A 26,626-nucleotide genomic window follows, 5' to 3' on the forward strand; every position below is an offset into this window, starting at 1 on the left:
TAAAAATAATTTTCTATTATATTCAATGGGGGGAAAATGGGTCATATTTATTGCATATATATTAATTATAAATCATAAAATTATCTCAAAACACCAAAAAAGAAAAGAAAAAATATTATAAAAAACAAGTAAAAAAAAAAATGATGATTTTCTTTTAATAAATATGAATCCGGCCCATTTGGACCCGAAGGTCCTGAGTGTGATTCTGAAATGAAGGACCCCAGAGGGTTTTAAATGTGTGTTTTCACTTTCAACATTTTAAATTACAGCTAAGCTTTGATATCCTTAAAGAAAAACTTAATTGTTATTTTGAAAGCTTTCACCGGAAACTTCCAGTGGTTTCCATTTACACTTAGGAAACTGGTAATGGCATGGTAGTTTCCAAAGTCCACCGGAAATAAAGGTTTGATATTTTCACTTTAGTATTTAAAAATATTTTTCCATGTTTTCAATGTATAACAGTACATTGACACCTTTTGTAGAGTCTGTCTGCGTACTGCACCTCGATCTTCAGGCATTATCACACCAGCGAAATAGTGCTTCAGTAGATAAGTATTACTTTCTTGTGTCTTGAGCAAAAGAGTAAAGGATATAAGAAGTGTAACATGCATATTAAACAAAGATAACTTCCAGCTTTTCAGATGCGCACAAATGTTATGGTATATTTTAAAATTGCCATGAAATTAAAATGAACAAATTCATATCATGAATATCATGAGCCACTTTGCAGAGTTTTGAACTCTGAGTGATGGAGGGTGTAATTGGTATTTTTTTTTCAGTCTGATTCATGATGTTTTGAAATCTTCCTTTTGTGCTGACTTCAGAAAACCGGCTTGGCTCTTCAAGAAACTGGTGTGTGTTGACATCAATGAGCTATGGACAGAAAAATATGTTATTTTCCCCTGCCTTGCCACGGAAGTGGACACTGGTGGCCTAAATCTGCAGTGGATGGTGATCTTCCACATTGTTGTTGCAGTTTTGGAAATTTCCTCTGGTATGTTTCCATTTGATTAGTTTGGTTGGGGTATTTTTTTGTTGTATCTAGAGTACCCCTGGCAGCACTCACCACATTACATCACCAAGATGGCTGCTGTTTAACAAAGCAAAGCAGTAAGTTACATACTCCTGTAAAGTGTTGCTTTCAGTCTTTAAAAAAAATAAAAACAAAGCCTGGCACACTGCCTTTACAATGTATGAGGAGCAAAGACATAATACTATGAAAAGTTTTTATATTGGAAACAATGCTGTAGGCTCTTTTAAAATGCAGAGAAATGTTATCTTTATTGAATGCAAGTATTTCCATGCTAGTCATCATTTGATGTACCTGGCATGATGTAATTTTTGCCAAGGGCCCTTAATGTTTCCCACTGCCATATATTGTTGGAACAAAATGCTAATTTGTGTTTAACTTATCTCAGGAAAATATATGTTGAAAGTAATTACCCAGTTAGTTGTCAAAGCACCTCCAAAGGTTTTTGTGATAGCACAAAGAGCATAGTGGCCCTTTCTGAACACTTAAAGTGTTTATATATCAAAATAGCAACGTGGGGAAACAGAAAACAGTAACAATGTCTTCAGGATTTACTCCTTCCAACGTCATCCATGTTTTTTGAACAGAAGAATTGATGTACAATTAGGATTTAATGCATTTTGCATTTAATGTTTAAACTATATACTTAACATGTCATGTAAGTGTAAGAATGTTTTATGTGTATTTGTATATTATACATTCTATTTGGTTTCATATCCTTGTGCTTCAATTAAGTAATGTAGTAGCCTGTAACGTGCATTTTATTCAGATTAGCATCTTTATCTAAAACAAGTGAAAAAAGCTTTTATTCATTGTTGTACATTTCAATACAATCTTTTGGTATAACTCTGTGACAACCAGCATAAAAATTGTATTGTACACAGCAAAATCCCCAGTGTACATATGTACACTCTTGGTGTACATATAGGTCCAAATACAGGGTGTTAAAAATGAACACTGAAGCAGTGTTGAAGTTAATGAGATAATTAAGTGATGATTGGCCATTAGTGGTGACACCTAATGTTAATAAGAAGAATCATTGAAGGAAAGAGAAACAACAAGAACAGAAAAAAGAGAAACACAAGAACTACTGACTTCGAGCCATTACACATTATTGTATGTATTATTACCAGTGTATTTCTGTCATACATTTACACACATTATTTTATATTGAACAGAAGTTTAGATGGTAATGTTTTATGGAATGTTTCGTTTCATGTCACCATTATGGCGATCAGTGTTTGCTTTAGTTGGGCTCTGGACTCTTTGCTTTTTAACATTATTTTTTCTCTGGCTGCTCCAACTGTGTGTTTATAAAGCACATGTGTTACTGCAAGAGAACCCATTACATGGCCTGTGTTTCCCGAAAGCGTCGTAAGCCTAATTTGATCGTACAGATCATGTTGCAATTGTTCTACGATTAGGTTAGGCTTAAAATGCTTTTGGGAAACTCAGCCCTGGTTATGTATAAGTGATTAAATTAAAATCCTTTAGTGTCCCGATTCACTCAAACAGGATTATAAACTGATTATACAAAGGTTCTAATCATATTCATTACAGTACCTAATTCTAGCAGTGCTTTAATAATCTGAAGGTTTCAAAATCCCACACAGACATCAAGAATCTACATATGAATCTCAACAATGGTGACAATCACACAAAAGATTCATGTTGCAGTGCATGATGGAAGCCACCAATCAAAATGCACCCACAGCTCCCATCATGCATTGCAGTATGAATAAATTATGCAGCTGAATTGTCATCGATGCATCATGAGTTCCCTTGAAAGGGAACGTCTCAGGTTACGACTGTAACCCTAGTTCCCTGAGTAAGGAACGAGACGATGCGTCACTTTTCCATACTTCCTACATCCCTGTGATCGACTTGCTTCGGGCTTTTTTTGAAGCTATTGCTGGTCTAACCTGATATGCTTCTATCCTTTCCTGGTCATGACGTCACCCGCCCGTGACGTTCACTCACGCCATTGGACTAGTTGACACATGCTTCAGACACAATCACGCAGAGACGTTCCCAAAGCGTCATCGGCGCATCGTCTCATTCCCTACTCAGGAAACTAGGGTTACAGTCGTAACCAGAGACATTTCTTGCTAGTTAATAGTAGTTACTATAGTGCTTTACTCCTTTGTTCCTGTGTAGTTCTTCATTAACGATGAAACAGTATTCTAAAGTGTTACCGATTCTCTAATGCTTCTTTCTTTCATTTCAGTTCAGAATGGAGACCATGTTCAAAGGTGAGAGAGACACTTCAGTAAAACACATCAGTGTGTCCTGATTCAGATAAAACTCTGTGTTAAACTGAATCTTCTGTAAGTGAATCATGATGATTGTGAATGTGTTTTTCAGTGTGGAATGAAACTACAGCGACTCCAAACTCAAGTGAGTTTCAGCTGATAAACGTGTTTAATTCACTAATAAAACACTGATTCAGATCTGATTCAGACTCAGTCCAGTGTGAATGTTTTCTGTCATATTGTCTGATATTTGTGATCATTGTGTTTTAAAGATGTTCTGAATGAGTTGACTCCGTCTCTCCAGATCTCAGGTAAAACATCAAGAGCTTTAAACCTAAACTCTAATATTGATTTATCATTATAGATCAGCTGATTTCATTGGTTCATTAATTGAGTGGATCAGCTGATTGTATTGTGTTGTTGTTTGTGTATGGATTGTATAGATCGGCTTTGGTGGATTTATGTTCTTTTCTTCATCATTCTGCTCTTGATGTGTTTCATACTGCGTAAAAGAATCTTCAGGTGAGTCCAGCCTGATCTCAGTTCAGTCTGTAAATCTCAAGAGTTCCTGTCATCACATTCACATTCATAATCAAATTGCAGCATCTCTAAAACTGATGTATTAATCAGTTTCAGTCTGTTGTCAGATGTTTTCAGAGAAAAGCACGGTTCATCTGTCAGACTGATGATGATGATCCAGAAAACAGGTGAGTGAATCCTGTAGCTCAACTGTATGATGATCATGGGTTCAATTCCCAGTCTTTCCTTCTCTCGGTTTGAGATTCACTCCATTACATTTACATGAATGGAATGTGCTCTTTGAATGCAGTATAAATGCAGTGTAAGTCACTCGGATAAAAGCATCTGCCAATTAATAAGTATAATGGAGTGAATCTCAAACAAAGAGAAAGAAAGATTGAACTAAATTACCATCAACATTTAAGAGCTGAATGAGATGTTTATAAATGAAGCTTTATCTGGTGCATCTCTAGGTCACAGGTGAAGGTCAGATGTGATGATCCTCATTCACTGCAGGAATCTCAGCAGTAAAAGAATTCAGAGACTGAGGTCTGAATCAACATAATGGGTCATTTTTCATATCTACTCACCTTGTCCTTCCTTTGAAATGAGGCACAAAGTGGATTTCCAGACCCTTCACCGTCTCTGTTCCTCTGTGGTAAAATGATCTGCCCATCTCCATACGGCCTTCAAGAAGCAGCTGACAACATCTTAACCAATCCACGACCTTAAAAACCAAAACTCTTACCAAAAATATCTATTCTTTTCTGCATTTTATTCTGACAAAGCTTGTTTCTTGATCTAGCTTCATAATGAACATGTCAATTTGGATAAAAGCATCTGCTAAACGAGTAGATGTAAATGATGTTTTAATATCTTCTCATGTTTTAATATTGTTCAGTCACTAGTTTGTTGTTTCTGGTTGCGTATGTTGTTTAATACAATGTACAGCTGAAATGATGGTTTCAGGTGAATTATCTATCAAGTGTGACCTTACTGTTAATAAACTCTTTCTTTTATAAACCTTGTGCAAACTAGTTTGGCTTTCAAGGGACTTTTGACCCAAAAATTATTATTCTGTCCTGATTTATTCATCCTCATGTTGTTTAAAACTGTATAACTTGCTCTGTTGAACATGAAAGATGTTTTGTCCATATGATGCAAGTCAATGGGGTCCAATGTTGTTTGATCCCCAACGTTCTTCAAAATATCTTCTTTTGTGTTTTCATAGAAGGCAGAAAGCCAGATGTGTTTGAACAACATGAGAGAGACTAAATGATGACAGATTGACCATCATTCCTTTTACTCAATGAGATCGACACTGCGATCCCTGTATCTCTGGAAATGAGGAATACTGAGTGTAGAGGCCAAAGTATAATTCATAGTAATGTGAATAAGAATTAATGTTAAACAGGTAAATCATTTCATTTAGAAGTACATGTAATGGTTAAACATGTGTTAGAATGGAAATGAAATGGTCCAAACAAGAAGTGCCCCAAATCTTGGTCTTTATTATGAACAGATAATACAATATACCCGGCACCGGCTGGAGTAAAAAGCTCAGCTCAATATCCTTTGTCTAGAGTTTATATAGTGAAAGTCTTAAAGAAAAGAATACAGGTCTAACCAATAAAATCAAACATTACATCATAGATATCATATAGATGTTATATAACTGCTTCTTAATATGGGCAATATCCTGTTAGATTCCCAACTTTGCCTTGAGCGCCCAGAAGCCTTTACAATACACATGTATAGAATGGAACGAACATTGAGAAAGGAGGGGCTGAGTAGTCCTCTATTAATGGATACCAGATGTTTAGCTTAAACAAAAGAAAAGAAGAATGTGCAGACGTGGCAGTTATGCTGGCTAGAATAAAGAAATGTACATAGACTGTTATATTGTATGCTGAAGGAGAAAGATATTCTAACAACATGTTAAATTATACTTAAAAGGTTAAATGCATACTATAAATCATGTGCTTGTAGATTTGGTAAAAACAGTGTACTGCCTCTTTAAGAACAGGCCAACTCCGACTACATTACGTTGATTCTTATTATGTGACTCAGATATTGAGAGCTGTGGAAGCGAACGGTTTTCGTACCTGCTAACGGTTAACTTATAGCTATTTCTATTAAGAATCTTTTATTTTATTAGCAATCAAAGTAATAGTATTATTCAGCTCACATTTTCTTCTGTAAATCGGAAACCAAGGAATAAAAACGTCCCGGGTTACGTATGTAACCCTAGTTCCCCGAAAGGACGGACGCTGCCCTCCAGCGTAACACGTCTGAAGCATGAATGAAATCAGTCAATGGAGAGATGGAGCGTCAGAGCGAGTGACGTCATCGACCAGGAAGCTATAAATATCCCCTGAGCACACAATACGCCAGCTTAAAGTTACTGAAGCAAGCGACCCAAGGGGATGCCGGGAGTTATGGCAGGACACGCAGCGTCCGTCCCTTCGGGGAACTAGGGTTACATACGTAACCCGGGACGTTCCCCTTCAGGGACTACCGCTGCGTGTAATCGCAGTGGGAACGCAATGCCCACATCCCCATATGACCAAATCCCCGTTGTGTGTCATTAGGAGACACAAACCGACGAAAGAACCTGAGCCCCGGGAGTGGAGCTAAGATCAAGGGAATAAAATCTAACGAAAGTGTGCGGTGAGGACCAGCCTGCCGCATCACAAACGTCCTGAAGAAAAGCTCCTGAAAGAAGAGCTGTAGAGGCAGCAATACTCCTGGTGGAATGAGCCCTTACAGCCAAAGGTGAAGGCTGATGGGCCGAACCGTAAGCAAGCGAGATGGCCTCGACCACCCACTTGCTCATCCTTTGCTTAGATGCCGGACACCCTTTCTTTTAGTGACCCAAAACAGACAAACAGTTGTTCCGATCTCCTCCACAGGGCAGCTCTGTGGACATAAGCATCTAAAGCCCTAACGGGGCACAGCAAATTAAGTCTCTTCTGGTCTGACGTCAGAAAAGGCTAGGGATGGGACGATACACTTAAACTCACAATACGATGCACCTCGATATGCCAGGGTCACGATACCATATGTCACGATACGATATCAAAAAAGGAAAAAAAAGAAAAAAATATTACTGTATAACAACAACTTATTTATTTTTGTTTCAGCTGCACAAAGGGAAACACAAGGCCTAACTGGCCAAACACAAACAAGAACACTCCCTTAGTGCTGCTCTAATCCTAGGTTGTTATCTCAGGACTGGTTCTTCTTCAAAAAAACTAACATATCAACATGTTCTGGTGTAATCAGGGATCTTTGAGCAGACACAATGTCTCCTGCTGTGGAAAAGACACGCTCACTGGGCACTGATGTAGCAGGAATGCAAAGGTAGGCTATGGCAAGGGGGGCAAGTATGGGGTAAGCATATGCATTAACCTTCCACCACTCAAGTGGACTACTGTTGAGTGGGATAGGAATCCCATTTCTGTAGGAGAGTATCTCCATTTCAATCCCTCTGCTGGACTGCACTGTCTCAACAACAGTAGTGTAGGAGCTCCCAAGGAGATCTTCTAACGCTGTCTTTTTTGGTGGGGGAGGCTGTGTCACGTCCTGCATCTGCCTTTCTCCTTCCACTGGCTCTTCCTGGCTCTGCTCTGCTCCCTGTGCGGCCTCAACCATGACCCTGGCCTGCTCTGCTGCTGCCCCTGATGTTGAAGCACTGGCCCTAGTGGTTCTTTCATCTATATCACTGGTCTGAAAAAATAAAAGTAGCTCAAACATTTCTGTCTTTCAATCCTTCACTCCCTCCCTCTCTCACAGACACACGCACACAGAGTCTCTCTCTCTCTCTCTCTCTCTCTCTCTCTCTCTCTCTCTCTCTCATCGACTAATAAAAAAACAAAAAAACAATATGAGAAATAAGTTTTCGGGCTCTGGCCTACACATACAGAGTTACACACGCGCAGCGCACCATTTTTTTTCAATAAAAGTTAGCCTACCTGGTTGCGCTGCTCATGAAGTGCTGAAGCTTTTTCACGTATTCGGGCATAGACGGACTCGCGCTGTTCATCATTCAGATGGGACAGGCTTCGGAATCGTGGGTCAAGCGCAGTGCACTCCTGCAGCATGTCATTACAGTCCCCAGAGTACCGGTCCGAGATGTCGAGTAGAATAGCGCTTTTCATGTTGGCGATGGTCTGTGTGTCATTTTCGTCTGGTGACATGCTTTGCTCGATCATGAACTTCAGTGGCATTATCAGTGAAACAGTGGGCTCTTTTTCATCACAGACAACTGTTGTGGCTGTCTTCAGTTGCTTAAGCAGTTTCACTATGTCCTCGACATCTGATATATCAGTGTTATCCAGAGTGTCAATTTCTCTCGCATTCCTTCGGATTCCTGGGCAGCTCAGCGCTGCTGAGACAGCTGCTTGTTGCTCCAGGTAGCACGCCAGCATGTCGTATGTGCTATTCCACCTGGTCTGGACATCGGTGATGAGTTTATGCCGAGGCAGCTCTAACTGGGTTTGCTTGTTGGTCAGGACGGCGGTGGCCGTGGTGCTCCTGTGAAAGAATGTAGTTATTCTTCGCACACGACCAAGAAGGCGCGCGACGCGGGATACAGCCAAGCCTTGCTTGCTGGCCAGATTCACAACATGCGCTAAGCACTTGATGTGAGGATGGAGACCGCTCTCTCTCACAGCAATGTCCATGTTGCTTGCGTTGTCTGTGACACAAGCAATGGTTGTTTGTGGCCTCATTAGCTCCCACTCACTCAGTGCATTTCTCAACACGTGAGCTATGTTAACACCAGTATGACTTTCACTCAGCTCACGAGTTTGCAACACAAAGCTTTTTCTCTCCCATTTCTCGTTGATGACTTCTGCCGTGATGTTACATAACTCTGTCAACTTGGTCCAGCTGTCAGTGGTCAGGGCGACACAGTCGGCATTTTTTAGATACTCTTTCACGCTTTGTTTGGTTTCATTGTAAATTTCCGGGATTACCTTCTCTGAAAAATGTCCTCGACATGGCATCTTAAACTTAGGCTCCAGCACATTGAACATTTGGATGAATTTTCTGTTCTCTACCATGTTAAATGGAGCCATATAGTCCGCTATGAATTCGCCAATGAGCCTGGTTATCTGTTTTGCACGCGGACTTGACGGAGGTAGAGTTGGTGTCAGCGCTTGTTTCATGGTCAGCTGTCCCTTCGGTAGGCTCGTTTTCTCAGGGGCCGTCTTCACATTTTTATGGTGACGTTGAAGGTGGTGGTTCATGTTGGATGTGGTATACGGAATGACAGCATGGCATAGCTTACACACAGTCTTAGTCTTGTCAGTTACTCTATTGCCGTCTTTGTCTTTTTTAATGAGAAAGCCAAAATACTGCCAGACATATGACTTGTATCCAGGCAGAGGGTCCTCAATTTCGACCTCATTTGACTCCATGGTCGGCTGTTTGGGGGCAAGGCAGTTAATGCTAATATTTGTTAGCTCGCTGTAGACTGCAGTGTTGTTGTTGCAACATGCGCTGTCTTGACGTGATGACGTACCGCACCGTTCCCCGGATATATATTTTTGTTTCATTTAGTTTTACCCTGCTTGATCAGCAGATGGTGCTGCCAGCCTGCCACCATAGACTGTATGTCTGCCCCATATACATACATACACACACACACATATAATACACTAAATTATTTATATACTACGCAAAACATGCAGCAGTGCCATCTATCTTTATTTCGCGATCCATTTTTTCGACCTCGATGCGTTTCGTCACGTTTTGTATCGCGATATTTTGTCAAACGATATTTCGTCCCATCCCTAGAAAAGGCGGAGGACAGAAAGCCTGCAGAACTATAGGTCTAACAAAAGTAGTTGGCACCTTAGGAAAATAACCTGGTCTCGGACAGAGAAAGGCCTTAACCATACCAGGAGCAAATTCCAGGCGCGAGGGCGCCACCGAAAGTGCTTGAATATCTCCAATTCTTTTTAGAGATGAGATAGCGAGAAGGATAGTCTTTAGCGTAAGAAACTTTTCCGAAACTTCCTCGATGGGCTCGAAAGGAGCTAGGGAGAGACCTTCTAAGACGATGGCCAGATCCCAAGCTGGTACCCTCGTGCGAACTGCAGGCCTCAGCCTCAAGGCGCCACGAAGGAAGCGAGATATATGTGGGTGTGTCCCGAGAGAACCTCCGCTCGAAGGGGCGCGGTAAGCAGCTAAGGCCGCCACGTACACCTTCAGTGTGGAGTGGGATAACCCTGTGGAGAGACGGTCCTGCAGGAACTCCAGCACTATACCAACCGGGCAGTTAACTGGGTCCTGCTGGCGCTCTCCACACCAAGAGGTTAAAAGTTTCCACCTCGCGGCATATAACTTCCTCGTGGCGGGAGCTCTGGATTGGAGGATGGTCTCAACGACCTCAGTCGAGAGACCAGAATCTATGAGCTGGGCCCCCTCAGAGGCCAAGCCCACAGCCTCCATAGTTCTGGGCGGGGATGAAGGATCGACCCACTCGCCTGAGAGAGTAGATCTCTCCTGATCGGTATCTCCAGGGGAGAGCCGTCGAGGAGAGACACTAGGTCCGCAAACCATACTCGGGCCGGCCAGAACGGGGCTATTAGCAGAAGACTGAGCCCGTCCCGGTGAACCCTCTCCAGAACTCCCGGGAGCAGAGCGATCGGGGGAAAAGCGTACAAACGTGACCTCGGCCACAGATGTACCATCGCGTCCAACCCCAGTGGGGCTGGCAGGCTGAGAGAGAATCACAGTGGACAGTGTGATGTCTCTCGGGAAGCAAATAGGTCTACCTCGGCACGACCGAAATGTTCCCATAGGAGCTCCACCACCTCGGGGTGAAGACTCCATTCCCCGGGCCTCGGCCCCTGCCTCGCAGGATGTCTGCCCCCTGATTTAAATACCCCGGGAGATAAATAGCTCTCAGAGAAAGAATTTTCCCCTGGGACCATAGAAGGATCTGACGTGCCAGTTTGTAAAGTGGGCGAGAACGCAGACCCCCCTGATGGTTGATATAAGAGACCACCGATGTGTTGTCTGACCGGACAAGAACATGGTGGCCCCTTAGGTCTGGGAGGAAATGTTTCAGTGCCTGAAACACTGCCAACATCTCTAGACAATTTATGTGCCATAGACGGTGAAGGTCCTCCCACAGACCCTGAGCTGGGCGACCACTCATGATCGCCCCCCACCCCGTGAGAGAGGCATTTGTCGTTAGCATAACGCGACGACAAGGAGCTCCCAACACAGGGCCTTGGGACAGAAACCGAGGATCTTTCCACATAACCAGGGCGCGATGACACCGTCGCGAACTCATGATCATGCGAAGCGGATTTCCCCCCGGGGAGAATCCCCTGGTTCTGAGCCACCACTGTAACGGTCTCATGTCCAGGAGGCCAAAAGGTATCACGTTGACGAACCAGTCCTCGGATCTGATTTGACACGATCTGCTTGAGAGTGAGCATCTTGAATTTGAGCTTCCCTACAGCGCGATTTAAGAGACGCAGATCTAGAAAGGGACGCAGCCCTCCATCTTTTTTCGGAAAGATGAAGTACCGGCTGTAGTATCCTAACTCCCTGCTGGGTGGAGGAACCCGCTCTATAGCTCCTTTCGCTAGGAACTCTACTAAGGGAACCAGCCTCTCGAGGCTGGCCTCTGGATGAACATCCCGAGTGACAGACACAGCGCCCTGTAACGTACTGGCAGGGAACAGCTGGTCTGGGCACTCCACAACCCTCCTCGGAGGGGGCGAGCGTCCTTCGGGAAATCGCTCGCCGAGTCTCTCTACGCCCTGTATAGGCAGGGTTAGTAGAGCAGACCCCTGATGGCATTGGGAAAGACAGGGCACCGTGTTTTTGTGCAGTGAACTCAAGTCTTCCACGATGGGGACCACCCTCAGAGTCCTGACGTTCAGCACGTCAGGATTTTTTTGACGCGGCCTTCTTGGCAATAATGACTGTCCTCAGATCAGCCCTTCCCCCGAGAAGGTAGCGCCGGAAAGCGACCCGCCTCGTCCCTCCAGTTTCTCTGCGGGGGGGGGGGGGGCACGAGACGCGACACTCCGTTTCTGCTGCGCTCTTTTTGAAGTACACGGCGGCTGGGACTGCCCTCGCTCAGCAGCCCCAGCAACACGCACTTTAAGGGGCATAAATTTCTGAAAAGCAGCCGCCTGTTTCTTCTCTTCCTGGAACCTCTCCGTGACAGAGTGAAGAGCGTCACCGAAGAGGCCCGCAGGTGAAACTGGAGTATTTAAAAGGAGAGTCTTATCTTTCTCCTTCATAGAGGTCTGACTCAACCACAAGTGTCTCTCTGTGGCCACCATGGCTGCCATAGACCGGCCGATAGATTTAGCGGTCTCCTTGGTGGCCCGGAGAGTGAGATCAGCAGTCTGCCTGAGCTCATTAATCATATCCACAGAAATTTCACCCCCCTCACAAGCAACTTTAAGCAGGTCAGCCTGATAAGCCTGCATAATGGCCATAGTGTGTAGAAATGCAGCCGTCAGACCCGCCGCCGAGTAAGCCTTCCCCACTAACACAGAAGTATATATTTTTTTTTTTTTGTGGCTTAGAGGGCAGAGCCGGTGCTTTAAGTGAAGATGACGAAGCAGGAGAGAGATAGCTAGTACCCTTTCACGTTCAGTTCACGTACCCTGAAGCTTTTGCACCAAAAATGTTTCCATAAGCATTAGACTGGTTAGTATAAATTCTATTTGAAACAGGTCTAACCCAGGTCTTTGAAACCTCAGAGTGAAGATCTGGGAAGAATGATAAGCACCGGCGAGAAGGCTGAGGACGTGCAGACAGAAGTCTATCATCTAATTTGCTTTTTATTTCTAGACTCCTGCCTATCAGTTGGCCACTCGATGCTGAGCTTTTCAACAGCCCGAGATAACACATCTATCAGCCCCTCTTCAGCAGTATGCTGGAGTGACGAGTCAGTTTCTTCTGATGCAAAACTTTCGACATCGAGCTCCTCAGAACTGGATAATCTAAGTTCGACATCATGTGCCTCGACCCGGGCAGAAGTAACCGCCGCAGCGCGTGCTTCCAGAGCCGGGTGAGAGGCACTAGATCTTGCTGGAGATAGCTGAGATAGGGCGGAGCCCGTCTCAACGTAGCCAGTGAGATCCATCTGCAAGCCCCAAGACAAGCGCCGCCGCTCTGCCTCAACAGAAGCGGGACCCGAGCCTCGGGGAGCTCACAGCAAACCACTCTCCTCGAAGAGCGATCGCCGCGAGCGCAGAGTTCTCAGGGGAAAACGCTCGCAATGCTCACAATCGACCCCCTCGAGAGCCGACTGGGCATGCTGCAATCCCAAACAAGCAACACACAGCTGATGTGTATCCCCACCCGTGATGTATCGTGTACAGGGGGAAACACACTTTCTATATTGCTTGCTCGTCACTTTGACACTCATATTGGTTTATATATATATATATATATATATATATATATATATATATATATATAGTGAGAAACTCCTGTCTAAACAGACAAACACAATCGCTAGATTTCAGACACACACAGAGCTTGCTGAAGTATCAAAAATGTACAGGACGCTGACTGCCCGGGCGTTCTATTGGACGCTGACTGCCAGGGCGTTCTAGTGAACGCTGACTGCTCGGGCGCTCTAGTGGACGCTGCCTGCCCGTGTGCTCTAGAGGACGCTGACTGCCCGTGTGCTCTAGTGGACGCCTCCTGCCTGGGCAGTCTTGTGGACGCTGTCTGCCCGGGAGCTCAAGATGACGCTGACTGCCCGGCCACTCTAGTGGACCCTGACTGCCCGGGCGCTCTAGATGACGCTGACTGCCCGTGTGCTCTAGTGGACGCTTACTGCCCGGGCACTCTTGTGGACGCTGACTGCCCGGGCGCTCAAGATGACGCTGACTGCCCGGCCACTCTAGTGGACGCTGACTGCCCGGGCGCTCTAGATGACGCTGACTGCCCCGGCGCTCTAGTGGATGCTGACTGCCCGGGCGCTCTAGAGGACGCTGACTGCCCGTGTGCTCTAGTGGACGCTTACTGCCCGGGCACTCTTGTGGACGCTGACTGCCCGGGCGCTCAAGATGAAACTGACTGCCCGGGCACTCTAGTGGACACTGACTGCCCGGGCGCTCTAGATGACGCTGACTGCCCCGGCGCTCTAGTGGACGCTGACTGCCCGGCTCTAATGGACGCTGACTGCCCAGGCGATCTGGTGGACGCTGATTGCTCGGGCACTCTAAAGGACACTGACTGCCCGGGCGCTCAAGTGGACGCTGACTGCCCGGGCGCTCTAGATGACGCTGACTGCCCGGGCACTCTAGTGGACGCTGACTGTCCGGGCACTCTAGTGGACGCTGACTGCCCAGGCGCTCTAGAGGACGCTGACTGCCCCGGCGCTCTAGTGGACGCTGACTGCCCGGGTGCTCTACAGGACGCTGACTGCCCAGGTGCTCTACAGGACGCTGACTGCCCGGGCGATCTACAGGACACTGACTGCCCCGGAGCTCAAGATGACGCTGACTGCCCGGGCGCTCTAGTGGACGCTGACTGCCCAGGCGCTCTAGAGGACGCTGACTGCCTGGGCGCTCAAGAGGACGCTGATTGCCCGGGCGCTCTAGTGGACGCTCACTGACCGGGCGCCCTAGAGGACGCTGACTGCCAGGGCACTCTAGTGGACGCTGACTGCCCGGGCACTCTAGTGGACGCTGACTGCTCGGGCGCTCAAAAGGACGCTGACTGCCCGGGCGCTCTAGAGGACGCTGACTGCCCGGGCACTCTTGTGGACGCTGACTGCCCGGGCGCTCAAGATGACGCTGACTGCCCGGGCACTCTAGTGGACGCTGACTGCCCGGGCGCTCTAGATGACGCTGACTGTCCCGGCGCTCTAGTGGACGCTGACTGCCCCGGCGCTCTAGTGGACGCTGACTGCCCGGCTCTAATGGACGCTGACTGCCCGGGCGATCTGGTGGAAGCTGACTGCTCGGGCACTCTAAAGGACACTGACTGCCCGGGCGCTCAAGTGGACGCTGACTGCCCGGGCGCTCTAGATGACGCTGACTGCCCGGGCACTCTAGTGGACGCTGACTGTCCGGGCACTCTAGTGGACGCTGACTGCCCAGGCGCTCTAGAGGACGCTGACTGCCCCGGCGCTCTAGTGGACGCTGACTGCCCGGGCACTCTAGTGGACGCTGACTGCTCAGACGCTCAAAAGGACGCTGAATGCGCGGGCGCTCTAGAGGACGCTGACTGCCCCGGCGCTCTAGTGGACGCTGACTGCCCGGCTCTAATGGACGCTGACTGCCCGGGCGATCTGGTGGACGCTGACTGCTCGGGCACTCTAAAGGACACTGACTGCCCGGGCGCTCAAGTGGACGCTGACTGCCCGGGCGCTCTAGATGACGCTGACTGCCCAGGCACTGTAGTGGACGCTGACTGTCCGGGCACTCTAGTGGACGCTGACTGCCTAGGCGCTCTAGAGGACGCTGACTGCCCCGGCGCTCTAGTGGACGCTGACTGCCCGGGTGCTCTACAGGACGCTGACTGCCCAGGTGCTCTACAGGACGCTGACTGCCCGGGCGATCTACAGGACACTGACTGCCCCGGAGCTCAAGATGACGCTGACTGCCCGGGCGCTCTAGTGGACACTGACTGACCAGGTGCTCTAGAGGACGCTGACTGCCTGGGCGCTCAAGAGGACGCTGATTGCCCGGGCGCTCTAGTGGATGCTCACTGACCGGGCGCCCTAGAGGACGCTGACTGCCCGGGCGCTCTAGTGGACGCTGACTGCCCGGGCACTCTAGTGGACGCTGACTGCTCGGGCACTCAAAAGGATGCTGAATGCCCGGGCGCTCTAGAGGACGCTGACTGCCCAGGCGCTCTAGTGGACGCTGACTGCCCCGGTTACTCTAGTGGACGGTGACTGCCTGGGCGCTCTAGTGACTGCCCGGGCGATCTAGAGGACGCAGACTGCCCGGGCGCTCTAGTGGATGCTGACTTACCGGGCGCTCTAGTGAACGCTTACTGCCCGGGTGCTCTTGTGGACGCTTACTGCCCGGGCACTCTAGTGAACGCTGACTGCCCGGGCGCTCTGACTGCCGCTGACTAGACTGACCGGGCGCTCAATGGACGCTGACTGCCCCGGTTACTCTAGTGGACGGTGACTGCCTGGGCGCTCTAGTGACTGCCCGGGCGATCTAGAGGACGCTGACTGCCCGGGCGCTCTAGTCGACGCTGACTTACCGGGCGCTCTAGTGAACGCTTACTGCCCGGGTGCTCTAGAGGACGCTGACTGCCCGGGCGCTCTAGTGGACGCTGACTGCCCCGGTTACTCTAGTGGACGGTGACTGCCTGGGCGCTCTAGTGACTGCCTGGGCGCTCTAGTGGACGCTGACTTACCGGGCGCTCTAGTGAACGCTTACTGCCCGGGTGCTTGTGGACGCTTACTGCCCGGGCACTCGGACTGCCGCTGACTAGACTGCCCGGGCGCTCAATGGACGCTGACTGCCCCGGTTACTCTAGTGGATGGTGACTGCCTGGGCGCTCTAGTGGACGCTGACTTACCGGGCGCTCTAGTGAACGCTGACTGCCCGGGTGCTCTTGTGGACGGTGACTGCCTGGCCGCTCTAGTGACTGCCAGGGCGATCTAGAGGACGCTGATTGCCCGGCCGCTCTAGTGGACGCTGACTTACCGGGCGCTCTAGTGAACGCTGACTGCCCCGGTTGCTCTAGTGGACGGTGACTGCCTGGGCGCTCTAGTGGACGCTGACTTACCGGGCGCTCTAGTGAACGCTGACTGCCCGGGTGCTCTTGTGGACGGTGACTGCCTGGGCGCTCTAGTGACTGCCAGGGCGATCTAGAGGACGCTGATTGCCCGGCCGCTCTAGTGGACGCTGACTTACCGGGCGCTCTAGTGAACGCTGACTGCCCGGGTGCTCTTGTGGATGCTTACTGCCCGGGCACTCTAGTGAACGCTGACTGGCCGGGCGCTCTGACTGCAGCTGACTAGACTGCCCGGGCGCTCAATGGACGCTGACTGCCCAGGAGCTCTAGAGGACGCTAACTGCCCGGGCGCTCTAAAGGACGCTGATTGCCCGGGCGCTCTAGTGGACGCTGACTGCTCGGGCGCTCAAGATGACGCTGACTACCCGGGCGCTCTACAGGAGGCTGACTTACCGGGCGCTCTAGAGGACGCTGACTGCCCGGGCGCTCTACAGGACGCTGACTGCCTGGGTGCTCAAGATGACGCTTACTGCCCGGGCGCTCTAAAGGACGCTGATTGCCCGGGCGCTCAAGAGGACGCTGATTGCCCGGGTGCTCTAGTGGACGCTGACTGCTCGGGCGCTCAAGATGACGCTGACTACCCGGGCGCTCTACAGGAGGCTGACTTACCGGGCGCTCTAGAGGACGCTGACTGCCCGGGCGCTCTACAGGACGCTGACTGCCTGGGTGCTCAAGATGACGCTTACTGCCCAGGCGCCCTAGTGGACGCTGACTGCCAGGGCGCTCTAGTGGACGCTGACTGCCCAGGCGCTCTAGAGGACGCTGAATGCCTGGGCGCTCAAGCGGACGCTGATTGCCCAGGCACTCTAGTGGACGCTGACTGCTCGGGCGCTCAAAAGGACGCTGACTGCCCGGGCGCTTTAGTGGACACTGACTGCCTGGGTGCTCTAGAGGACGCTGACTGCCCGGGCGCTCTAGTGGATGCTGACTGCCCCGGTGCTCTAGAGAACGCTGACTGCCTAGGCGCTCAAGATGACGCTGACTTCCCGGGCGCTCTAGTGAACGCTGACTGCCCGGGCCATCTAGAGGACGCTGACTGCCCGGGCGCTCTAGTGGACGCTGACTGCCCGGGCGATCTAGAGGACGCTCACTGCCCGGGCGCTTTAGTGGACGCGGACTGCCCGGGCGCTCTAAAGGACGCTCACTGCCCGGTTACTCTAGTGGACGGTGACTGCCTGGGCGCTCTAGTGACTGCCCGGGCGATCTAGAGGACGCAGACTGCCAGGGCGCTCTAGTGGACGCTGACTGCCTGGGCGCTCTAGTGGACGCTTACTGCCCGAGGACTCTAGTGAACGCTGACTGTCCGGGCGTTCTATTGGACGCCGACTGCCAGGTCGATCTAGTGAACGCTGACTGCCCGGGCGCTCTAGTGGACGCTGACTGCCCAGGCGCTCTAGAGGACGCTGACTGCCCGGGTGCTCAAGCGGACGCTGATTGCCCGGGCGCTCTAGTGGACGCTCACTGCCCGGGCGCCCTAGAGGACGCTGACTGCCCGGGCGCTCTAGTGGACGCTAACTGCCCGGGCACTCTAGTGGACGCTGACTGCTCGGGCGCTCAAAAGGACGCTGACTGCCCGGGCGCTTCAGTGGACGCTGACTGCCTGGGTGCTCTAGAGGACGCTGACTGCCCGGGCGCTCTAGTGGATGCTGACTGCCCCGGTGCTCTAGAGAACGCTGACTGCCTAGGCGCTCAAGATGACGCTGACTTCCCGGGCGCTCTAGTGAACGCTGACTGCCCGGGCCATCTAGAGGACGCTGACTGCCCGGGCGCTCTAGTGGACGCTGACTGCCCGGGCGATCTAGTGGACGCGGACTGCCCGGGCGCTCTAAAGGACGCTCACTGCCCGGTTACTCTAGTGGACGCTGACTGCCTGGGCGCTCTAGTGACTGCCCGGGCGATCTAGAGGACGCATACCGCCAGGGCGCTCTAGTGGACGCTGACTGCCTGGGCGCTCTAGTGGACGCTTACTGCCTGGGCACTCTAGTCAACGCTGACTGTCCAGGCGTTCTATTGGACGCCGACTGCCAGGGCGATCTAGTGAACGCTGACTGCTCGGGCGCTCTAGTGAACGCTGACTGCCCGGGCGCTCAAGATGACGCTGACTGCCCGTGAGCTCTAGTGGACGCTTACTGCCCGGGCACTCTTGTGGACGCTGACTGCCCGGGCGCTCAAGATGACGCTGACTGCCCGGGCACTCTAGTGGACGCTGACTGCCCGGGCGCTCTAGATGACGCTGACTGCCCCGGCGCTCTAGTGGATGCTGACTGCCCGGGCACTCTAGTGAACGCTGACTGACCGGGCGCTCTACAGGACGCTAACTGCCCGGGCGCTCTAGTGGACGCTGATTGCCCGGGCGCTCTAGAGGACGCTGACTGCCAAGGCGCTCTAGTGGACGCTGACTACCCGGGCGCTCAAGATGACCCTCACTGCACGGGCACTCTAGTGGACGCTGACTGCCCGGGCGCTCTAGATGACGCTGACTGCCCCAGCACTCTAGTGGACGCTGACTGCCCGGCTCTAATGGACGCTGACTGCCCGGGCGATCTGGTGGACGCTGACTGCTCGGGCACTCTAAAGGAAACTGACTGCCCGGGCGCTCAAGTGGACGCTGACTGCCCGGGCGCTCTAGATGACGCTGACTGCCCGGGCACTCTAGTGGACGCTGACTGTCCGGGCACTCTAGTGGACGCTGACTGCCCGGGCGCTCTAGAGGACGCTGACTGCCCCGGCGCTCTAGAGGACGCTGACTGCCAGGGTGCTCTACAGGACGCTGACTGCCCGGGCGCTCAAGATGACGCTTAATGCCCGGGCGCTCTACAGGACGCTGACTGCCCGGGCGCTCTAGTGAACGCTGACTGCCCGGGCGCTCTGACTGCCGCTAACTAGACTGCCCGGGCACTCAAGTGGACGCTGACTGCCCAGGCGCTCTACAGGACGCTAACTGCCCGGGCGCTCTAAAGGACGCTGATTGCCCAGGCGCTCAAGAGGACGCTGATTGCCCGGGTGCTCTAGTGGACGCTGACTGCTCGGGTGCTCAAGATGACACTGACTGCCCGGGCGCTCTAGAGGACGCTGACTGCCCGGGTGCTCTAGTGGACGCTTACTGCCCGGGCGCTCTGACTGCCGCTGACTACACTGCCCGGGAGCTCAAGTGGACGCTGACTGCCCAGGCACTTTAGAGGACGCTAACTGCCGGGGCGCTCTAAAGGACGCTGACTTCCCGGGCGCTCAAGAGGACACTGATTTTCCGCTGCACATGCGCTCAAGTGGACGCTGACTGCCCGGGCGCTCTAGATGACGCTAACTGCTCGGGCGCTCCAAAGGACAATCTAGTGCTCTAGTGAACGCTGACTGCCCGGGCCATCTAGAGGACGCTGACTGCCCGGGCGCTCTAGTGGACGCTGACTGCTCGGGCGCTCCAGAGGACGCTGACTGCCAGGGCGATCTAGAGGACGCTCACTGCCCGGGCGCTCTAGTGGACGCGGACTGCCCGGGCGCTCTAAAGGATGCTGACTGCCCGGTTACTCTAGTGAACGCTGACTGCCCGGGCGCTCAAGATGGCGCTGACTGCCTGGTCGCTTTAGTGGACGCTGACTGCCCGGGCGCTCAAGATGACGTTGACTGCCCGGGCGCTCTACAGGACGCTGACTGCCCGGGCGCTCTAGTGAACGCTGACTGCCCAGGCGCTCTGACTGCCGCTGACTAGACTGCCCGGGCGCTCAAGTGGACGCTGACTGCCCAAGCGCTCTACAGGACGCTGACTGCCCGGGTGCTCTAGTGGACGCTGACTACCCGGGCGCTCTAGTGAACGCTGACTGCCCGGGCGCTCTGACTGCCGCTGACTGCTCGGGCACTCTAAAGGACACTGACTGCCCGGGCGCTCTGACTGCCGCTGACTGCTCGGGCACTCTAAAGGACACTGACTGCCCGGGCACTCTAGTGGACGCTGACTGTCCGGGCGCTCTAGTGGACGCTGACTGCCCGGGCGCTCTAGAGGACGCTGACTGCCCCGGCGCTCTAGTGGACGCTGACTGCCCGGGTGCTCTACAGGACGCTGACTGCCCGGGTGCTCAAGATGACGCTTACTGCCCGGGCGCTCTAGTGGACACTGACTGCCCGGGTGCTCTACAGGGCGCTGACTGCCCGGGCGCTCTAGTGAACGCTGACTGCCCGGGCGCTCTGACTGCCGCTAACTAGACTGCCCGGGCGCTCAAGTGGACGCTGACTGCCCAGGCGCTCTACAGGACGCTAACTGCCCGGGCGCTCTAAAGGAAGCTGATTGCCCAGGCGCTCAAGAGGACGCTGATTGCCCGGGTGCTCTAGTGGACGCTGACTGCTCGGGTGCTCAAGATGACACTGACTGCCCGGGCGCTCTAGAGGACGCTGACTGCCCGGGTGCTCTAGTGGACGCTTACTGCCCGGGCGCTCTGACTGCCGCTGACTAGACTGCCCGGGAGCTCAAGTGGACGCTGACTGCCCAGGCACTTTAGAGGACGCTAACTGCCGGGGCGCTCTAAAGGACGCTGACTTCCCGGGCGCTCAAGAGGACACTGATTTTCCGCTGCACATGCGCTCAAGTGGACGCTGACTGCCCGGGCGCTCTAGATGACGCTAACTGCTCGGGCGCTCCAAAGGACGCTCTAGTGCTCTAGTGAACGCTGACTGCCCGGGCCATCTAGAGGACGCTGACTGCCCGGGCGCTCTAGTGGACGCTGACTGCTCGGGCGCTCCAGAGGACGCTGACTGCCCGGGCGATCTAGAGGACGCTCACTGCCCGGGCGCTCTAGTGGACGCGGACTGCCCGGGCGCTCTAAAGGATGCTGACTGCCCGGTTACTCTAGTGAACGCTGACTGCCCGGGCGCTCAAGATGGCGCTGACTGCCTGGTCGCTTTAGTGGACGCTGACTGCCCGGGCGCCTAAGATGACGTTGACTGCCCGGGCGCTCTACAGGACGCTGACTGCCCGGGCGCTCTAGTGAACGCTGACTGCCCGGGCGCTCTGACTGCCGCTGACTAGACTGCCCGGGCGCTCAAGTGGACGCTGACTGCCCAGGCGCTCTACAGGACGCTGACTGCCCGGGTGCTCTAGTGGACGCTGACTACCCGGGCGCTCTAGTGAACGCTGACTGCCCGGGCGCTCTGACTGCCGCTGACTGCTCGGGCACTCTAAAGGACACTGACTGCCCGGGCGCTCTGACTGCCGCTGACTGCTCGGGCACTCTAAAGGACACTGACTGCCCGGGCACTCTAGTGGACGCTGACTGTCCGGGCACTCTAGTGGACGCTGACTGCCCGGGCGCTCTAGAGGACGCTGACTGCCCCGGCGCTCTAGTGGACGCTGACTGCCCGGGTGCTCTACAGGACGCTGACTGCCCGGGTGCTCAAGATGACGCTTACTGCCCGGGCGCTCTAGTGGACACTGACTGCCCGGGTGCTCTAGTGGACGCTGACTGCCCAGGTGCTCTACAGGACGCTGACTGCCCGGGCGATCTACAGGACACTCAAGATGACGCTGACTGCTCGGGCGCTCTAGAGGACGCTGACTGCCCGGGTGCTCAAGAGGACGCTGATTGCCCGGGCGCTCTAGTGGACGCTCACTGCCCGGGCGCCCTAGAGGACGCTGACTGCCCGGGCGCTCTAGTGGATGCTGACTACCCGGGCATTCTAGTGGACGCTGACTGCCTGGGCGCTCTAGTGACTGCCCGGGCGCTCTAGTGGACGCTGACTGCCCGGGCACTCTAGTGGACGCTGACTTCTCGGGCGCTCAAAAGGACGCTGACTGCCCAGGCACTCTGACTGCCGCTGACTGCTCGGGCACTCTAAAGGACACTGACTGCCCGGGCGCTCTGACTGCCGCTGACTGCTCGGGCACTCTAAAGGACACTGACTGCCCGGGCACTCTAGTGGACGCTGACTGTCCGGGCACTCTAGTGGACGCTGACTGCCCGGGCGCTCTAGAGGACGCTGACTGCCCCGGCGCTCTAGAGGACGCTGACTGCCCCGGCGCTCTAGTGGACGCTGACTGCCCGGGTGCTCTACAGGACGCTGACTGCCCGGGTGCTCAAGATGACGCTTACTGCCCGGGCGCTCTAGTGGACACTGACTGCCCGGGTGCTCTACAGGGCGCTGACTGCCCGGGCGCTCTAGTGAACGCTGACTGCCCGGGCGCTCTGACTGCCGCTAACTAGACTGCCCGGGCGCTCAAGTGGACGCTGACTGCCCAGGCGCTCTACAGGACGCTAACTGCCCGGGCGCTCTAAAGGACGCTGATTGCCCAGGCGCTCAAGAGGACGCTGATTGCCCGGGTGCTCTAGTGGACGCTGACTGCTCGGGTGCTCAAGATGACACTGACTGCCCGGGCGCTCTAGAGGACGCTGACTGCCCGGGTGCTCTAGTGGACGCTTACTGCCCGGGCGCTCTGACTGCCGCTGACTAGACTGCCCGGGAGCTCAAGTGGACGCTGACTGCCCAGGCACTTTAGAGGACGCTAACTGCCGGGGCGCTCTAAAGGACGCTGACTTCCCGGGCGCTCAAGAGGACACTGATTTTCCGCTGCACATGCGCTCAAGTGGACGCTGACTGCCCGGGCGCTCTAGATGACGCTAACTGCTCGGGCGCTCCAAAGGACGCTCTAGTGCTCTAGTGAACGCTGACTGCCCGGGCCATCTAGAGGACGCTGACTGCCCGGGCGCTCTAGTGGACGCTGACTGCTCGGGCGCTCCAGAGGACGCTGACTGCCCGGGCGATCTAGAGGACGCTCACTGCCCGGGCGCTCTAGTGGACGCGGACTGCCCGGGCGCTCTAAAGGATGCTGACTGCCCGGTTACTCTAGTGAACGCTGACTGCCCGGGCGCTCAAGATGGCGCTGACTGCCTGGTCGCTTTAGTGGACGCTGACTGCCCGGGCGCCTAAGATGACGTTGACTGCCCGGGCGCTCTACAGGACGCTGACTGCCCGGGCGCTCTAGTGAACGCTGACTGCCCGGGCGCTCTGACTGCCGCTGACTAGACTGCCCGGGCGCTCAAGTGGACGCTGACTGCCCAGGCGCTCTACAGGACGCTGACTGCCCGGGTGCTCTAGTGGACGCTGACTACCCGGGCGCTCTAGTGAACGCTGACTGCCCGGGCGCTCTGACTGCCGCTGACTGCTCGGGCACTCTAAAGGACACTGACTGCCCGGGCGCTCTGACTGCCGCTGACTGCTCGGGCACTCTAAAGGACACTGACTGCCCGGGCACTCTAGTGGACGCTGACTGTCCGGGCACTCTAGTGGACGCTGACTGCCCGGGCGCTGTAGAGGACGCTGACTGCCCCGGCGCTCTAGTGGACGCTGACTGCCCGGGTGCTCTACAGGACGCTGACTGCCCGGGTGCTCAAGATGACGCTTACTGCCCGGGCGCTCTAGTGGACACTGACTGCCCGGGTGCTCTAGTGGACGCTGACTGCCCAGGTGCTCTACAGGACGCTGACTGCCCGGGCGATCTACAGGACACTCAAGATGACGCTGACTGCTCGGGCGCTCTAGAGGACGCTGACTGCCCGGGTGCTCAAGAGGACGCTGATTGCCCGGGCGCTCTAGTGGACGCTCACTGCCCGGGCGCCCTAGAGGACGCTGACTGCCCGGGCGCTCTAGTGGATGCTGACTGCCCGGGCATTCTAGTGGACGCTGACTGCCTGGGCGCTCTAGTGACTGCCCGGGCGCTCTAGTGGACGCTGACTGCCCAGGCACTCTAGTGGACGCTGACTTCTCGGGCGCTCAAAAGGACGCTGACTGCCCAGGCACTCTGACTGCCGCTGACTGCTCGGGCACTCTAAAGGACACTGACTGCCCGGGCGCTCTGACTGCCGCTGACTGCTCGGGCACTCTAAAGGACACTGACTGCCCGGGCACTCTAGTGGACGCTGACTGTCCGGGCACTCTAGTGGACGCTGACTGCCCGGGCGCTCTAGAGGACGCTGACTGCCCCGGCGCTCTAGTGGACGCTGACTGCCCGGGTGCTCTACAGGACGCTGACTGCCCGGTTGCTCAAGATGACGCTTACTGCCCGGGCGCTCTAGTGGACACTGACTGCCCGGGTGCTCTAGTGGACGCTGACTGCCCAGGTGCTCTACAGGACGCTGACTGCCCGGGCGATCTACAGGACACTCAAGATGACGCTGACTGCTCGGGCGCTCTAGAGGACGCTGACTGCCCGGGTGCTCAAGAGGACGCTGATTGCCCGGGCGCTCTAGTGGACGCTCACTGCCCGGGCGCCCTAGAGGACGCTGACTGCCCGGGCGCTCTAGTGGATGCTGACTGCCCGGGCATTCTAGTGGACGCTGACTGCCTGGGCGCTCTAGTGACTGCCCGGGCGCTCTAGTGGACGCTGACTGCCCGGGCACTCTAGTGGACGCTGACTTCTCGGGCGCTCAAAAGGACGCTGACTGCCCAGGCACTCTAGTGGACGGTGACTGCCCCGGTTACTCTAGTGGACGGTGACTGCCTGGGCGCTCTAGTGACTGCCCGGGCGATCTAGAGGACGCAGACTGCCCGGGTGCTCTAGTGGACGCTGACTTACCGGGCGCTCTAGTGAACGCTTACTGCCCGGGTGCTCTTGTGGACACTTACTGCCCAGGCGCTCTAGTGGACGCTTACTACCCGGGCGCTCTAGTGGACGCTAACTGCCCCGGCGCTCTAGTGGACGCTGACTGCCCGGGCGCTCAAGTGGACACTGACTGCCCAGGCGCTCTAGAGGACGCTAACTGCCCGGGCGCTCTAAAGGACGCTGACTTCCCGGGCGCTCTACAGGACGCTGACTGCCCGGGCACTCTAGTGAACGCTGACTGCCCGGGCGCTCTAGTGAACGCTGACTGCCCGGGCGCTCTGACTGCCGCTGACTAGACTGCCCGGGCGCTAAAGTGGACGCTGACTGCCCAGGCGCTCTACAGGACGCTGACTGCCCGGGTGCTCTAGTGGACGCTGACTACCCGGGCGCTCTAGTGAACGCTGACTGCATGGCGCTCTGACTGCCGCTGACTACTCGGGCACTCTAAAGGACACTGACTGCCCGGGCACTCTAGTGGACGCTGACTGTCCGGGCACTCTAGTGGACGCTGACTGCCCGGGGGCTCTAGTGAACGCTTACTGCCCGGGTGCTCTTGTGGACACTTACTGCCCAGGCGCTCTAGTGCACGCTGACTACCCGGGCGCTCTAGTGGACGCTAACTGCCCCGGCGCTCTAGTGGACGCTGACTGCCCGGGCGCTCAAGTGGACACTGACTGCCCAGGCGCTCTAGAGGACGCTAACTGCCCGGGCGCTCTAAAGGACGCTGACTTCCCGGGCGCTCTACAGGACGCTGACTGCCCGGGCGCTCTAGTGAACGCTGACTGCCCGGGCGCTCTAGTGAACGCTGACTGCCCGGGCGCTCTGACTGCCGCTGACTAGACTGCCCGGGCGCTCAAGTGGACGCTGACTGCCCAGGCGCTCTACAGGACGCTGACTGCCCGGGTGCTCTAGTGGACGCTGACTACCCGGGCGCTCTAGTGAACGCTGACTGCATGGCGCTCTGACTGCCGTTGACTACTCGGGCACTCTAAAGGACACTGACTGCCCGGGCACTCTAGTGGACGCTGACTGTCCGGGCACTCTAGTGGACGCTGACTGCCCGGGCGCTCTAGAGGACGCTGACTGCCCCGGCGCTCTAGTGGATGCTGACTGCCCGGGTGCTCTACAGGACGCTGACTGCCCGGGTGCTCAAGATGACGCTTACTGCCCGGGCGCTCTAGTGGACACTGACTGCCCGGGTGCTCTAGTGGACGCTGACTGCCCAGGTGCTCTACAGGACGCTGACTGCCCGGGCGATCTACAGGACACTGAATGCCCCGGAGCTCAAGATGACGCTGACTGCTCGGACGCTCTAGTGGACGCTGACTGCCCAGGCGCTCTAGAGGACGCTGACTGCCCGGGCGCTCAAGAGGACGCTGATTGCCCGGGCGCTCTAGTGGACGCTCACTGCCCGGGCGCCCTAGAGGACGCTGACTGCCCGGGCGCTCTAGTGGACGCTGACTGCCCGGGCACTCTAGTGGA

At 54.3% G+C, this 26,626-nt stretch overlaps 1 protein-coding gene and 1 pseudogene across 1 annotated transcript in view; both read right to left on the bottom strand.

The window, feature by feature from the left end:
• Nucleotides 1-26,626, bottom strand: part of LOC143714465 (uncharacterized) — a 318,540-nt gene that overhangs the window by 117,247 nt on the left and 174,667 nt on the right. The gene's annotated exons all lie outside the window — the stretch shown is intronic.
• LOC143714363 (uncharacterized) lies at nt 14,797-23,226 on the bottom strand (annotated as a pseudogene).

The sequence above is a fragment of the Siphateles boraxobius genome, unplaced genomic scaffold (assembly GCF_051911475.1).
Source record: "Siphateles boraxobius isolate OS27281-9 unplaced genomic scaffold, OSU_SipBor_1 54, whole genome shotgun sequence".
Classification (NCBI taxonomy): domain Eukaryota; kingdom Metazoa; phylum Chordata; class Actinopteri; order Cypriniformes; family Leuciscidae; genus Siphateles; species Siphateles boraxobius.